The sequence below is a fragment of the Aquarana catesbeiana genome, linkage group LG13 (assembly GCF_042186555.1).
Source record: "Aquarana catesbeiana isolate 2022-GZ linkage group LG13, ASM4218655v1, whole genome shotgun sequence".
Taxonomy (NCBI): domain Eukaryota; kingdom Metazoa; phylum Chordata; class Amphibia; order Anura; family Ranidae; genus Aquarana; species Aquarana catesbeiana.
In genome coordinates, this window is record NC_133336.1 from 125,818,958 (window position 1) to 125,835,385 (window position 16,428).

The window sequence follows — 16,428 nt, forward strand, 5'->3', positions numbered from 1 at the left end:
TCATTTTTCACAGTGGGGAAAGAGCACATGGCGGAGACAGAGCAGGTGTCAGATAATTACAGCAATGAGGGGGAGGAGGAGCAAAGCCGGAGCCTGAAACGTCCCGATCCAGAAGGAGACGATTTAAGGCATCAAATATTTCCTTTGGGGATATGTTGGAGATGGTGGACATCCTGAAGAAGGCCGACTATGACGGGAAGTATGGACCTTACCCCAACCCCAATGTCAGAAAGGCCAAGATCATGGCGAAAGTGGTCAAAAGTTTGCACCAGAATTTCGGGGTATGACGATCGAAAGATCAGCTCAGGAAGCGGTGGTCGGACCTCAAATTAAGAGAGCACGAGCAGTACAGAAGGATCCGGAGAGTGCTGCAAAAAAGTAAGTAGTTGTCCTGTGTTCCTATTCTTTATTTTTATTACGTTCGTGCTGCTCCATGTGCTTTTCTTAACTGTTGTACAGTTTAAAATGGCAACTTTCATGTTCATGGGCACATTATTCGTTCGTATAAAACATAGTTCGTTCGGCCTAGAAAACACCATTGTTTTGGCCATATGCATTTGCCAACATTTTTTATGGCCTACTTGTCTGAAAATAATTTGGTTGTGTAGATGGGTTTGTAACTAGAATGAAATGCAAACTAGATTCTGTGTAAGGAGAGGACACTCAGCAGTTTTCACATCTGGACTCTGGAGCACTAGTGTGGGACACAAGAACACACTTTTTATTAGGGGGTCCACACAGGTGCTCCAGTATATACTACAGGGGTGACTCCATTTGTGAAGCTTGTACTAAACAGGTAAAGTATTGAAGCTTGACAAAGGACAATAAAAATTCTACATCTTGGAACTCTGCCAAAACAGACAATTGTACCCCACTTCCAAGCAATGTTTCATATTCATATTTCTGCCATCAAATACCTGTGTGCTAAGTATACCTATTTTTTTTTTACATAGGGTATAAAAGACTCGGACACCCCTCATCCGAGGAGACCAGAGACCCCCCACCCCATGAAGAAGTGGAGACCCACCAAAGCCAACAGGAGGAGGAGGAGGAAGGAGATGTGGTGGAACTAGTCACCACAACAGGTGAGTGTCTGCGACCACAGGCTCAGGTAAGAGATGGATGCCGGCAGATGTATAATACATGGTGTGTTTTTGTTTCTATCTTTTTAGGTGATCGTGATGTTGTGGATCCAGGGCATTTCACCTCAGAAAGTGCACAGATTCTGATCGGGGAGATCATGGGGTTTAATAGGGACTTGGAAAACATCCAGAAAAGCATCAATGATGTTCAAAAAAAAATGAAGAACACCATTGATGTTTTAGGGAGAGTTTAAAACCCCTCGAAATACCTTTGTTTTTTTGTGCTTTTTGTGAGCTAAAAATTTTTACCATTTTTTGACATATTTGTGAAAAGCCAAATTTTGAAGATGCACACAGTGTGTCAACATGTGCTATCTGCCATCACTGGAGATCAATGTAGGCGTTTTGGGGGTGCAACCCCTTCCTCAATAATAAAGTAGCTGTGAGGAAGGGGTTGCACCCACACAACACGTCCCTTGATCCCCCGTGATGGCAGATAGCACATGTTGACATTCGGCAATTGTGTCTTTCTTGTTGGTTTTAAACATGCCTGTTTTATCTTAAATGGACATTTCTACTTTTTCTAATGTGACCCCAAAAATTGTTATACAACAAACATGTTGGTTTGTTTTAAAAACCTTTTCTAAATGCACATGTGATTGTGCTGGTATTAAAAAGATTGTTAATCAAGAATGTGTGGATTATTGTTTCAACGCTCCAAAACTTTTGTTGTGCTCTAATTGGTGTTTTCAGTGACAATGGGGGTTATTTCCTAAGGGAAAATCTACTTTGCAGTACAAGTGCAGTTTCAAGTGCACTTGTAGTGCAAAGTGTCTTTGCCTTTAGTAAATAACACCCAACAATGCTTTGTAATGTTACACAATCACGCCATTTTCAGGACTCACCACATTTCTGTCAGGGTCAGCTAAAAGAAACACAAGCAGTAAATGTCACCAAAGATTTTAGTAGTTAATTTTTTTTTCTATTTGAAAAAGGTTTCAGACATTGTCTGGCATATTGATAGCCCCCCTACCCACAAAGTATTCAAGGTATCTTAGACGGACATCACGGGCACTCGGGGGGGGGGCAAGCCAGGACGGCCACTTTCAAGCGCCGTCAGGGTTGGTTCATTTTGAATTCCAGCCTCAGGCCCCTCAGTTGTGTAGAACACAGCATGCCAGGATGATGTGATTCAGTTTGTATTCTGCCATGTGTATGGGTGTAAGAAATAGGCGGAACCGGATTCCAAATGTATTTTCCACCACTCTTCTGGCTCTGGCCAGCTGGTAATTAAAAACCCTCTGGTCCAGGGTGAGGGTTCTCATCGGGAATGGCCGCATAAGATGGTCCCCCAGTGCAAATGCTTCATCCGCTACGAAGACAAATGGAAGTCCTTCCACATTGTCTTCTGGAGGTGGAAAGTCCAAGCTGCCATTCTGGAGACGCCTGTAGAACTCCGTCTGGGTGATGACTCCACCATCGGACATCCGGCCATTCTTCCCCACGTCCACATACAGGAACTCGTAAGTATCCGACACCACCGCCAACATCACAATACTATTGAACCCCTTATAGTTGAAATAGTATGACCCCGAGTTGGGTGGTGGGATGATGTGGACATGTTTCCCATCAATTGCGCCTCCGCAGTTAGGAAAGTCACACCGCTGGGCAAAGTGGGAGGCCACAGTCTGCCATTCCTGTGGCGTGGAAGGAAACTGTGGAGTCAAACAACAACAAAAAATGAGTCATTTTGCACATAAACAGGGAAAGCAGATTAGACACAAACATTCTTGGCCAACATCAAGATAACATTTATTTGAGGGATTTTTTAAAGACCAAAGTATAAGGTCCACCTATCAGATTCCCCCTCCCCTCTCATGGGCCATTTCTAAAATTTAGGGGGGGGGGCTCTTGGACAGGTAACCTTCTCCACTTCATTGAGAGATGAATGCCTAACTAATGTGTATTACTTTGGCCAGCCCCTCCTTAGTTACACTATTGGTAGCCCACTGGACAGGTAAGAAGTGTCATAATACAAAGATATAAATACACACTATACACATTTCAGCACATTTGGAAATTCTGCTATTACCTATAAAGATAATAATAGGATACAAAAACTTTAAACAGTACCATTTGAAAGTATTCAGGCAGGCCCTTGCACTCCATGCTTTGGGGAATTCATCCATACATCTGACCACTAGAGAGATGGCTATAATGTGTATGGGTTTGGCAAAGTCAGCAGATAGATGATTGAGGATAGATAGAGAATTGGTATCAGCTGACTTAGCAGTTGGGAGGAGGGAGGGTTCCAAATGATTTGGGGACCCCCCCAAAAAAGCCTCTGGCACCCTGCCTGAATTTAAAGCACAAATCACATTTAAAAACATTTTAGGGGGTGTTTGGGGTAAAGCACTACTATGGAGCTGATAAAATACATTGTTAAGTGACTACATGAGGTGAATATAGGGCCAGGAGACCATGCAGGGGAGGTAAGTGAAGGCAAATATGTATGAAGGAGAAAAAAAATAAATACAATAAAATGTGATATTAAAGGAATAAATCTTACCTTAATATACTCCTTCTGCAGGACCTGGATGATGGCAGAACAGGTCTCTGGGATAATGATCCCCAGAGCCTGGGGGGAGATGCCTGTGGAGAACTTGAGGTCCTGCAGGTTTCTTCCCGTCGCCAAGTACCGCAGGGTGGCGACGAGCCTCTACTCTGGAGTGATGGCTTGCCTCATGCAGGTATCCTGCCTGCTAATATAAGGGGTCAGCAAAGCCAACAAACGGTGAAATACGGGGTCCGTCATCCAGAGAAAGTTCCTGAAATCATCAGGATTATTCTCACGGATCTCACGGAGCAAAGGCATGTGACAGAATTGGTCACGCTGGAGCAACCAATTCTTGGTCCATGAACTCCTCCCCACCCTGTTCATGGACTGGGCTTGAGTCAAGGTAAGAACCCCAACACCAAGCCCCCGCACAGCACGAACTCTACGAGGAGTACGCATACGCAACATGGCTAGAAAATGGTCGGCTGCTCAGAATGAAGTAACAGAACGCACTGAAGAACAGCAAGGCATGTGAAGAGCGACCTGAAAAACAGTAACAAACGAACAAGAACACAATGACAAGAGTCACGCGTAACTCGCTGCACGCACTGAAGACCAGATACAAACCCACAAGCACAAACTGAACAGCAGAAAACGATCTGAAAACCACGAGTCTGAAAAAGTGCGAATCGTCTCTCACCAAACTTTTACTAACACGAGATTAGCAAAAGGAGCCCAAAGGGTGCCACGCCTGGTTCTGAACTGGCCTTTTCTAGTCTCGTCGTATGTGGTGTACGTCACCGCGTTCTTAACGATCAGGAATTCCGACAACTTTGTGCGACCGTGTGTACGCAAAACAGGTTTAAGCCAACATCCGTCGGAAAAAATCCATGGATTTTGTTGTCGGAATGTCCGATCGTGTATACGGGGCATAATATGTTATTTCTCTCACATGGCATGTGTATACCACAAATAACGCCCCAAAATAATTCTGCTACTCCTCCTGAGTATTACGATACCACATGTGTGGGACTTTTTCACAGCCTAGCCACATAGAGAGGCCCAACATGCAGGGAGCACCGTCACGTGTTCTAGGAGCATAAATTACACATCTAACTTGTTGACTACCTATTACACTTTTGAAGGCCCTGGAGCACCAGGACAATGACACGTGACACTGATGGCACGTGGCACTGATGACAGATGGCACTAATACATAGCACTGATGACACGTGACACTGATGACAAATGGCACTAATATGTGGCACTGATGGCACGTGACACTGATGTGGCACTGATGACAGATGCCACTAATACATTGCACTGATGACAGATGCCACTAATATGTGGCACTGATGACAGATGGCACTAATGACAGATGCCACTAATACGTGGCACTGATGACACATGACAGTGATGTGGCACTGATGACAGATGGCACTGATACGTGGAACTGATGACACTTGACACTGGTAACTGATGGCACGTGACACTGACAGATGGCACTGATACGTGGCACTGATGACACGTGACACTGATAACAGATGGCACGTGGCACCAGGGACAGATGGCACTGACAGGTAGCACTGGGGACAGATGGCACTGACAGGTGGCACTGGGGACAGATGGCACGGACAGGTGGCACTGGGGACAGATGGCACTGATAGGTGGCACTGGGGACAGATGGCACTGACAGGAACTGTGGGCACTGAATTTTCCATTTTTTTGTGTGTGTGCACTCACCGCTGCAGTCGTTCGCTCTCCCTCCTCACACGCTCTCTCTGTGTGAGGAGGGAGAGCCGGCGATGAGAGATGATCTCATATGTTTACATATGAGATCACCTCTCGTTGGACATGCCGATCGAGTGCTAAATGGCCGCTGTGATTGGCCATTTAGCACGATCTGTGATTGGCTGTGTCCAAGGGACATGGCCAACACAGAACTTCCCCTATGCGCGCCCGTGGCGGCGCTCAGAAGGGGAGTAAACAGGACGTCCAGGGACGCCCTCCCGGCAATTAGCGTCCGCGCTGTAGCCGTCTTTAGGCTATAGCGCGGGCGCGAAGTGGTTAAATGGATCTGGCTCTGAACGTTGTAAGTCCAACCAAAACGTTGTCTTTTTCAGTTTTGGAGATTGTGGGGAAGAGTTAGAACTGATGATGCTCTTTTTATTGATATTTGGGGCCCTGTTGGAGAAATGCAATTCACTTTTTGCCACAGTGACTACGGTTTCACCAGATAGGAAGTGAAGTCAAAGCAATAAAAAGTTGATTGGTGTTCTAGGTTTCCTCTACCATACTAAAAAAAAAAAAAAAAAAAATCTCTGTCTGTGGGAAGTTCTCCTTTACTTACCCTTTGGTAAAACTGTTGTAATGTTGACAGTAAGTAAGAGAATGTAGCACCCCTTTACCCCTGGGTGGTTGAGGAAGACCCCTAGGCAGCTCAGTAGTAGCTCTATACTTCTCTTCTGATAAATAGGTAGTTGACCCTTTAAGAGCAGCCAAGCAGAACAAAGGCCCTATGCAATCAATTACAGGTACCTTAATGGATGAGCATTAAGAAAGTTTTGCCTCGTCCACTGGCAGCAGCTTCTACCCAGCTCTCCAGGACACTCTTCAACACAGAAGCCTCCTCCTAAAATACTCTATACAGCCAATCATCTTGCTTCTCCGCTTCATCTGGATGTAACCTCCAGTTGTTGTTCAGTTGTTTAGTCGTGTCTGACTCTTCGTGACCTCATGGACCATAGCGCGCCAGGCTTTTCTGTCCTCCACTGCCTCCCTGAGCTTGCTTAATTTCATGTTCATTGTTTCAATGATGCTATCTATCCATCTTCTTTTCTGTCCTCTTCTCCTTTTTCCTTCCATGTTTCCCAACATTAGGGTCTTTTCCAATGAGTCCTCTCTTCGCATTAGGTGGCCAAAGTATTTGAGTTTCAGCTTCAGGATCTGTCCTTCCAGTGAATATTCAGGTTTGCTTTCCTTCAAGATTGACTGGTTTGATCTTCTTGCCATCCAAGGGACTTTCAAGTGTCTTCTCCAACACCATAGTTCAAAAGCATCAATTATTTGGCGTTCAGCCTTCCTTATGGTCCAACTTTCACAGCCATAGGTTACTACTGGGAATACCATAGCTTTGATTATATGAAATTTTCTCGGTAAGGTGATGTCTCTGCTTTTTATAATGTTGTCTAGGTTTGCCATTGCTTTCCTCCCAAGAAGCAAGCATCTCTTAATTTCATGGCTACAGTCACCGTCTGCCGTGATCTTGGAGCCTAGGAAGATAAAATCTGTCACGGTTTCCATTTCTTCTCCTTCTATTTGCCATGGAGTGATGGGACTGGTTGCCATGATCTTAGTTTTCTTAATCTTCCATTTCAGGCCAGCTTTTGCGCTCTCCTCTTTCACCTTCATTAAGAGACTCTATAGTCCTTCTTCACTTTCGGTCATTAGTGTGGTATTGTCTGCATATCTCAGGTTGTTGATATTTCTCCCTGAGATCTTAATTCCGGCTTGTGATTAATCGATCCTGCCATTTCGCATGATGTACTCTGCATATAAGTTAAATAAGTAGGGTGATACTATACATCCTTGTCGCACTCCTTTCTCAATTTTGAACCAGTCAGTTGTTCCATGTCCTGTTCTAACTTTTGCTTCTTGACTTGCATAAAGGTTTTTCAGAAGACAGGTGAGGTGGTCTGGTATTCCCATTTCCTTCTGTATTTGCTACATCTTGTTGTGATCCACACAATCGAGGCTTTACTGTAGTTAGTAAGGCAGAAGTAGACATTCTTTTGGAACGCCATTGCTTTCTCCATGATCCAGTGAATGTTGGCAATTAGATTTCTATTTCCTCTGCTTCTTCTAAATCCAGCTTGTACCTGTGGTAGCTCTCAGTTCACGTGCCGCTGAAGCCTAGCTTGTAGATTTTTCAGAATAACTTTGCTAGCGTGTGAGATGAGTGCGATTGTACGGTAGTTTGAACATTCATTGGTGCTGCCCTTCTTTGGTATCGGAATGTAAACAGACCTCTTCCTGTGGCCATTGTTGAGTTTTCCAAATTTGTTGGCATATTGAGTGCAGCACTTTAACAGCATTATATTTTAGGATTTTTTTTTTTTTAATAACTCTGGGATACTATCACTTCTGCTAGCTTTATTATTAGCAATGCTTTCAAAGGCCCACTTGACTTCACTCTCCAGGATATCCAGTTCAAGGTCAGTGACTGCATCATCATGGTTATATGGGACATTCATATCTTTCTTGTATAGTTCTTCTGTGCATTCTTGCCATCTTTTCTTTATCTCTTCTGCTTCTGTCAGGTCCCTGCCATTTTTGGCTATTATCATGCCCATCTTTGCACAAAGCTTCCCCTTGATATCTCCAATTTTCTTGAAAAGCTTTGTAGTCTTGCCCATTCTGTTGTTTTACTCTAATTCTTTGCATTAATTGTTTAGGAAGGTCTCCTCTTGCTATCCTCTGGAAGTCTGCATTCAGTTGTTTATATTTTCCTCTTTATCCATTGCCTTTTGCCTTCTTTGTTCAGCTATTTGTATAGCCTCATCAGATGGGCACTTTGCATTCTTGCATTTGTTCTTCTTTGAGGTGCTTTTCATTGCTGAGTCTTGTACGATGTTATGCACTTCCTTCCTTAGTTCCTCGGGCACTCTGTCCACCAGATCTAATCCCTTAAATCTGTTTGTCACCTCCACTAAGTATTCACAAGGGATCAAATTTAGGTTGATTTAGGTAGTTTTTGAAATGTCTAGTGGTGTTTCCCACTTTCTTCAATTTAAGCCTGAATTTTGCCATAAGAAGCTCATGGTCTGAGCTACATTCAGCTCCAGGTCTTTTTTTGACTGGCTTATAGAGCTTCTCCCTTTTTGGCTGCAGATAATATAATCAATCTGATTTCTGTACTGACCATCCGGTGATGCCAATGTGTAGAGTCGCCTCTTTGGTTGTTGGAAAAAGAGTGATTGTTATTACCAGTGTGTTCTCTAGACAAAACTCTATTAGCCTTTGTCCTGCTTCATTTTGTATGCCAAGGTCATATTTACCTGTTATTCTGGATATGCTTTGAATTCCTACTTTAGCATTCCAATCTCCCATTATGAGAAGGATATTTTTTTTGGAGTTAGTTCTAAAAGGTTTTGTGGATCTTCATAAAAGTGGTCAATGTCAGCTTTTTCAGCATCAGAGGTTGGTGCATAAGCTTGGATTATTGTGATGTTGAGTGGTTTGCCTTGGTTACGGACTGAGATCATCTTGTCTTTTTGGGATTGTACCCCAGTATTGTTTTCCTCACTCTTTTGTTGACTATGAGGGCTAAACCATTTCTTCTGTGAGATTCTTGTCCACAGTAGTAGATATAGTAGCCATCTGAGTTGAATTTTTCCATTCCAGTCCATTTTAGTTCACTAATTCCAAGATATCTATGTTTAGTCTTGCCATCTCCTGTTTGACCACATCCAGCTTACCTTGATTCATTGATCTTACATTGCAGGTTCCTATGCAGTATTCTTCTTTACAGCTGCGTCCTACCATCCACAGCTGAGAGTCCTTGCGGCTTTGGCCCAGCCATTTCATTAGTTCTGGAGCTACTTGCCCTCTGCTCTTCCCCAGTAGCACTATAGACACCTCCCAATCTGGGGGACTCATCTTCCGGTGTCATATCTGTTAGACTTTTGTTTCTGTTCATGAGGTTTTTTGGGCAAGGATACTGGATTGGTTTGCCTTATCTGCTTCCTCCCCCCCTCTGGTGCCACATTTGGCACCTTTCAGGGGTGGGAGGGGGAACGGGTATCGGTTTTTGATCGGTACCCTTTCCCACTTCCGGGAGATGGCGCCAAGGTGCCGTCCCTCGGAAATTCACCCCCTCCTCCTTCCTCTGCTGCTGGGCCAGTTAGAAAGCGCAGCGTGCTTCACGCATGTGCAGTAGGGAACCGACTGTGAAGCCAAAGGGTTTCACTGCCGGTTTCCCCTACCAGGCATGATGGCGGCAGCACCTGGGAGTCGATCTGAAAATTGGCTGCGGTGCCGACATTGCTGGATCCATGGACAGGTAAGTGTCCATATATTAAAAGTCTGCAGCTACAGTATTTGTAGCTGCTGACTTTTAATTATTTTTTCCCCAGGGGGAACTCCTCTTTAACCACTTGTCATACGGGTACATTGTTGGATTGGAAGGGTGATCTCGGTCATTGCAGCAGCAATGATCGAGATATAATTTTTTAGGGCTAGCGATTCTGTTCAACGTAAAAGTAATCCTAGTGGCTGAGAGGCTACTGGATTACTTTAACAGGTGGTGGAAGAGTGTCTCACCCACCTCTCACCGTCAACCTTAGCGGGCTCTCTCGTGCAATCGGGGAGCTGCTAAGGATGTGATATTGTTCCTCCCATTGTGTGACATCAGAAACGAGAAGCAAAGAGGATTTCATCACTTCCCGTTTTGGCCTCATGTAAACAAGCCTTTACTGGCTTGAACAAATATCTAATCAAAGTGATCTTGGTTTGATCAGATGCTTTGGAGGGCAGAGGAGAGATCTTTATTAGACCCCAGATCTCTCCATAAAGGGGACCTATCATGGCTCATACTATTAAATGCGATGTTGTTCAGAGATAATATAAAAAATAAAGAAACAGCGTATTTTTTTTCTAAATAAAATAAATAATAATAAAAAAATGTAAAGCCCCCCCCCCCCCGTGCTCTTGCACAAAGGTGAACACAAATGTAGATTGTGCATGTATATGTAAATGGTGTTCATACCACATGTGAGAAATCACTGCGGACGTTACAGCGAGAGCAAGAATTCTAGCACCAGACGTCCTGTGTACCTCTAAACTGGTAAACTGTAAAGGCTTATAAAGTGTTGTTGAGATTTAAGTATCGTGGTTTGGCGCTGTTCCATGATCTATTTGCTCAGCATAACATCATATTTTATATATGCTGGACGTTGCTGGATTTGGCGGCAGAGGAGTCTTTTTCGTCTTATGGCTGAGTACCTCTAGCAACAGCGGGAGTTCTGGATTTCCCATAAGGGTTGAGGGAGACCTTACTTCCCTAGGCTGGGTGAGACTGCTGCGGTGGTCATCGCTTTCTGGTAAGCAGGTTATTCATACACTTTGGGTGGTAATCTGGATGCACTTCATTTCCTTTGAAGACATGGTCACAATTCTCTTTTTGAAAATTTATTCTTGCTCATCTGGATGAACACTGTTATTTAGGAATTTATGGATTTTTTCTTTGACGGGACCTTGCTTTAGTTTTTCTTTTTTCACCTTGGTATTTACTAAACAAATTTTTTATGTATATTCATATTCACATATTTATGAGTTTTAATTAGCGCTGCATCTTCTCTTGGATAATATATTTTATATTTTACCAAACAGTGGATTATTATATTGTGTTTTTTGTGCATTTAAATTCACTAAAGTGTATTTTTTCCAAAAACAAAATACGTTTAGGAAATGCTGCACAGATACTATGTGACAAAAATTGCAACACCCACATATACACATATATACACATATACACAGTGCCTAGCAAAAATATCCCCCCCCCCCCCCTGGCTTTTTACCTATTTTGTTACATTACAGCCTTTAGTTCAATGTTTTTTTTAATCTGAATTATATGTGATGGATCAGAACACAATAGTTAAGTTGGTGAAGTAAAATTAGAAAAATATATACATAAAACGATGTTTCAGAAATAAAAAACTGATAATTGGCATATGCGTATGTATTCACCCCCTTTGTTATGAAGCCCATAAAAAGCTCTGGGGCAACCAATTACCTTCAGAAGTCACATAATTAGTGAAATGATGCCGACCTGTGTGCAATATAAGTGTCACATCATCTGTCATTACATATACACACCTTTTTGAAAGGCCCAGAGGCTACAACACATAAGCAAGAGGCACCACTAACCAAACACTGCCATGAAAACCGAGGAACTCTCCACTAAAAGTAAGGGACAATGTTGTTGAGAAGTACAAGTCAGGGTTAGGTTATAAAAAAATATCCAAATATTTGATGATCCCTAGGAGCACCATCAAATCTATCATAACTAAATGGAAAGAACATGACACAACAGCAAACCTGCCAAGAGACGGCCGCACACCAAAACTCATGGACCGGGCAAGGAGGGCATTAATCAGAGAGGCAGCACAGAGACCTAAGGTAACCCTGGAGGAGCTGCAGAGTTCCACAGCAGAGACTGGAGTATCTGTACATAGAACGACAATAAGCTGTATGCTCCATAGAGCTGGGCTTTATGACAGAGTGGCCAGAAGAAAGCCATTCAGCAAAAACAAAATGGCACATTTTGAGACTAAAATTTAACTTTTTGGCCATCAATAAAAACGCTAAGTCTGGCGCAAACCCAACACATCACATCACCCAAAGAACACCATCCCCACAGTGAGACATGGTATTGGCAGCATCATGCTGTGGGGATGTTTTTCAGCAGTCGGGACTGGGAAACCGGTCAGAGTTGAGGGAAAGATGGATGGTGCTGAATACAGGGATATTCTTGAGCAAAACCTGTGTGTGATTTGAGGTTAGGACGGAGGTTCACCTTCCAGCAGGACAATGACCCCAAACACACTGCTAAAACAACACTTGAGTGGTTTAAGGGGAAACATGTAAATGTGTTGGAATGGCCTAGTCAAAGCCCAGACCTCAATCCAATAGAAAATCTGTGGTCAAACCTAATGATTGCTCTTCACAAGCGCAAACCATCCAACTTGAAGGAGCTGGAGCAGTTTTGAATGGAGGAATGGGCAAAAATCCCAGTGGTAAGATGTGGCAAGCTCATAGAGAATTATCCAAAGTGACTTGGAGCTGTGATAGTCCCAAAAGCTGGCTCAACAAAGTATTGACATTAGGGGGGGTGAATAGTTTGCTTCACAATAAAAAAAAAACATCTTCAAAGTTGTGGGCATGTTCTGTAAATTGAATGATGCAAATCCTCAAACAATCCATGTTAATTCCAGGTTCTGAGTGAACAAAACACGAAAAATGCCAAGGCCGTGAATACTTTTGCAAGGCACTGTGTGTGCGTGTGTGTGTATATATATATATATATATATATATATATATATATATATATATATATATATATAAGGTTTGGAGGCTCTAAGTAATTTTCTATCAAAGAAATTTTGATGGATGGATTTTTACATACATGGATGGATGGATTTTTACATACATGTGAGAAGTGTCAGAATAGGCCCGGTGTTGAAGTGGTTAAAGCGGACCTTCAGTCATTTTTTCAACTTTCCATCTATTAAATCTTCTGCCGTTGTTGTTTGAACTTTGGATAGTAAAACTTTTTTTTCTGCCAGTAAATACCTTATACAGCCCACTTTCTGTTTCTTGTCTAGGCATATGACATCATGCACAGATCTCTCTCTCACTCTTGTGAGAGTTTGCCAGGAAGGAAGGGGGGATGAGTCATAAGAGGGCCAATGAAAGCTGCAGGGCTGCAGAGCTGGAGGTGTGCCTCTGTGTGTCTGTGTAATCCAGGAAGTGAACAGGCAGAAGCTTCAGTTGCCCACAGTTAAAATGGCTGCAGCCAGACTCAGTGGAATGAGATTTCTGCAGCATATTTGGCAAATACAGAATCACAGTATATATAAAATAATATGCACTGGCTGCCTTTAAAATAGATGCTACACACTGACCACTATGTCACTACATACTGATCATATACACCTACTCATTCTGTACCCTGTGCTCTGCTTTTCTTAATTCACATTCACTTCATTCTGTATTCTGTGCTGGGCATTCCCTCTTCCACACCACTTCATTCTGTAGTATGCACTGTGCGTTCCCTAGTGCACAACATCTCATTCCGTACTCTGCGCAGTGCATTCCCTATTCCACTATACCTCATTCTGTACTCTGTGTTGTGTGTTTTCTATTCTACACATCTTCATTCCGTACTGTGTGCTGCATGCTCCCTGTTCCACATTGCCTCATTCTGTACTCTGCGCATTCCATGTTCACACCACCTCATTCTACATCACTTCATTAGCCCCCCTCCACTGGTAACTGTTAACAGTTTGGCCACACCCAGTGTTCGCCATCATGTGGTGCATGCACCACATTACTATCCTTAGAGTGTCCAAAGGTTCCTCCCATTTTTTTTTTTTCAAACCAAGCAATGCACCTGGTACTGAGGAAGATTGCCCCTCCCAGCCATTACAATTTAATCACTCCCACTTTTTGCTGTGGCGTGATACATGTGCCGCAGGTCACTCGCTAAAGTGTCACTCATTCTCAAGCCTAAAATTGGGAGGTGTGCACATGAAGGAATTTCCATTCATAGAACACATGAGAGTATTTCCATACTACTCGACACTGGCAGGGAAAAGGGTTAACACCAGGGGCGATCAAAGGGTGTCCCTAGGGGGTGCTTAGTAACAGTGTAGTGGATAGTTTGACTGGGGAAAGAAAGAGATCCATGTTCTTGCTTAGCAGAAACACAAGATCCCTCTCTCTTTTCCTCTGACAGAACGGCGATCTGCCTCTTCCGGGAACGATCGCAGGTGGCCGGCGGACATCACTGATTGGCTCCCCCTCTGGCTATTCAGCGCGCGATCGTGCCTCCATCGACACGCACGCGCCCCTCAAAGCTACTGCACGAAACAACGTACAGGTACGTCATTTTACACAGCCGGCTGCTTTGCCGCAAGCAAATGTGCGAAAGGCAGTCTGGAACCGGTTAAAGAATGCTGCTGTGATCTCTTGGATAGTTTCTAAAGTTTGTACTGTATCTTACAGTTCATCTACTTTGGATCCACTTACCAAGAATTGAACTATTAAGCCCATACACATGGGCCGAACATCGGGCGGTATTGGCCGTTTCAAAAGAAACCGGCCAACATTCGGCCTGTGTGTACGGCAGCTTGTTTGACAGATGCCGGCCGAAGGTGCAGCTTCCGTTGAAGGGCATTACTGAAAAAGATCTGCCAATCTGATCCCATCAGTGCTCTCACCCAAAGGCTGAAAGCTCCGACCGGTGTGTTTTGGAGAGGGGGGTCCTCCTGTCAGAACATAATAGCTCAGTGGGAAGATCCCTGTACTAACATTGGATAGCTAGTACAGCGGCTCCTCCTGAGCTCTTCTGTTTTTTTAATTTGGCCAGCTGGGTTGAATGAGGAAAAACTGGTGGTGTGTACCAGGCTTTAGCAAAGTAGGGTAAAAGTTTGTCTTATTCTTTTAGACATCAGTTGTAACTGTGGTATTGTTCAATGGACAAACTGTCTCTTTCTACTTCTCCACTTCAGCCTCTGGGTGTTTTATGTTGTTATAATGTCTGATCTCTTTAGTGTGATTCTAAGACTACATAGTTAGTCGGGTTGAAAAAAGACACAAGTCCATCTAGTTCAACCATAAAAAAATAAAAAAAATAAAATAAAAACTATCATACAATTCCCAAATACCCAATCCTATATCCACAGTTGATCCAGAGGCAGCATAAAAAACCCAGAAAAGCAGGATCCAATTTGCTACAGCAGGGGAAAAAATTCCTTCCTGATCCCAGAGAGGCAATCGGATTTTCCCTGGATCAACTTTACCTATAAATGATAGTACCCAGTTATATTATGTACATTTAGGAAAGAATCCAGGCCTTTCTTAAAGTAATCTACTGAACTGGCCAGAACCACCTCTGGAGGGAGTCTATTCCACATTTTCACAGCCCTTACTGTGAAGAAACCTTTCCATATTTGGAGATGAAATCTCTTTTCCTCTAGACTTAAAGAGTGCCCCCTTGTCCTCAGTGTTGACCGTAAAGTGAATAACTCAACACCAAGTTCACTATATGGACCCCTTATATATTTATACATGGTAATCATATCCCACCCTAATCTCCTCTTCTCAAGAGTGAATAAATTCAGTTCCTCTAATCTTTCCTCATACCTGAGCTCCCCAATGCCTCTTATCAGTTTGGTTGCTCTTCTCTGCACTTTCTCCAGTTCCCCGATATCCTTTTTGAGAACTGGTGCCCAAAACTGAACTGCATTATCCAGATGAGGTCTTACTAATGATTTGTACAGGGGCAAAATGATATCCCTCTCTCTGGAGTCCATACCTCTCTTAATACACGAAAGGACTTTGCTCGCTTTGGAAACAGCAGCTTGGCATTGCATGCTAATATTGAGCTTATGATCTACCAAAACACCCAGATCCTTCTCCACCATTGATTTCCCCAGTTGTACTCCCCCTAGTATGTATGATGAATATTCTTAGCCTCCAAGTGCATAACTTTACAATTATCAACATTAAACCTCACCTGCCACATAGTCGCCCAATTAGGCAGTGCACTGAGGTCGGTTTGTAAATTGGAGACATTCTGTAAGGATGTTATTCCACTGCATAGCTTGGTGTCATCTGCAAAGACAAAAATGTTACTTTTAATCCCAGACCCAATATCATTTATAAAGATATTAAAAAGTAAGGGTTCCAGCACTAAACCTTGGGGTACACCACTGATAACCTTAGACCATTCAGAGTAAGAATCATTAACCACTACTCTCTGAATTCTGTCTTTTAGCCAGTTTTCTATCCATTTACAAACTGATATTTCCAAGCCTGTAGACTTTACCTTACACATGAGCCGTGTGTGGGGAACTGTGTTAAACGCTTTTGTGACTAGACTAGTCCATCAACTAGGGTGAGAAGAGTAAAAACAGTAGGAAGTCAAAAAGTATCAATCTGGCCCTAACAGGACCAAGCTAGATTGTAATAGAAAAGTCGAAATATGCATTCAACTTGTTTTCAGTG

At 43.2% G+C, this 16,428-nt stretch overlaps 1 long non-coding RNA gene across 1 annotated transcript in view; it reads right to left on the reverse strand.

The window, feature by feature from the left end:
• LOC141117769 (uncharacterized) overlaps positions 1–16,136 on the reverse strand; it is a 30,563-nt gene extending 14,427 nt beyond the window's left edge. Inside the window, exon 1 of the long non-coding RNA XR_012237209.1 lies at positions 15,938–16,136. This is a non-coding gene — a long non-coding RNA (uncharacterized lncRNA). The remainder of the gene's footprint in view (positions 1–15,937) is intronic.
• Between the last annotated feature and the right edge of the window lie 292 nt (positions 16,137–16,428).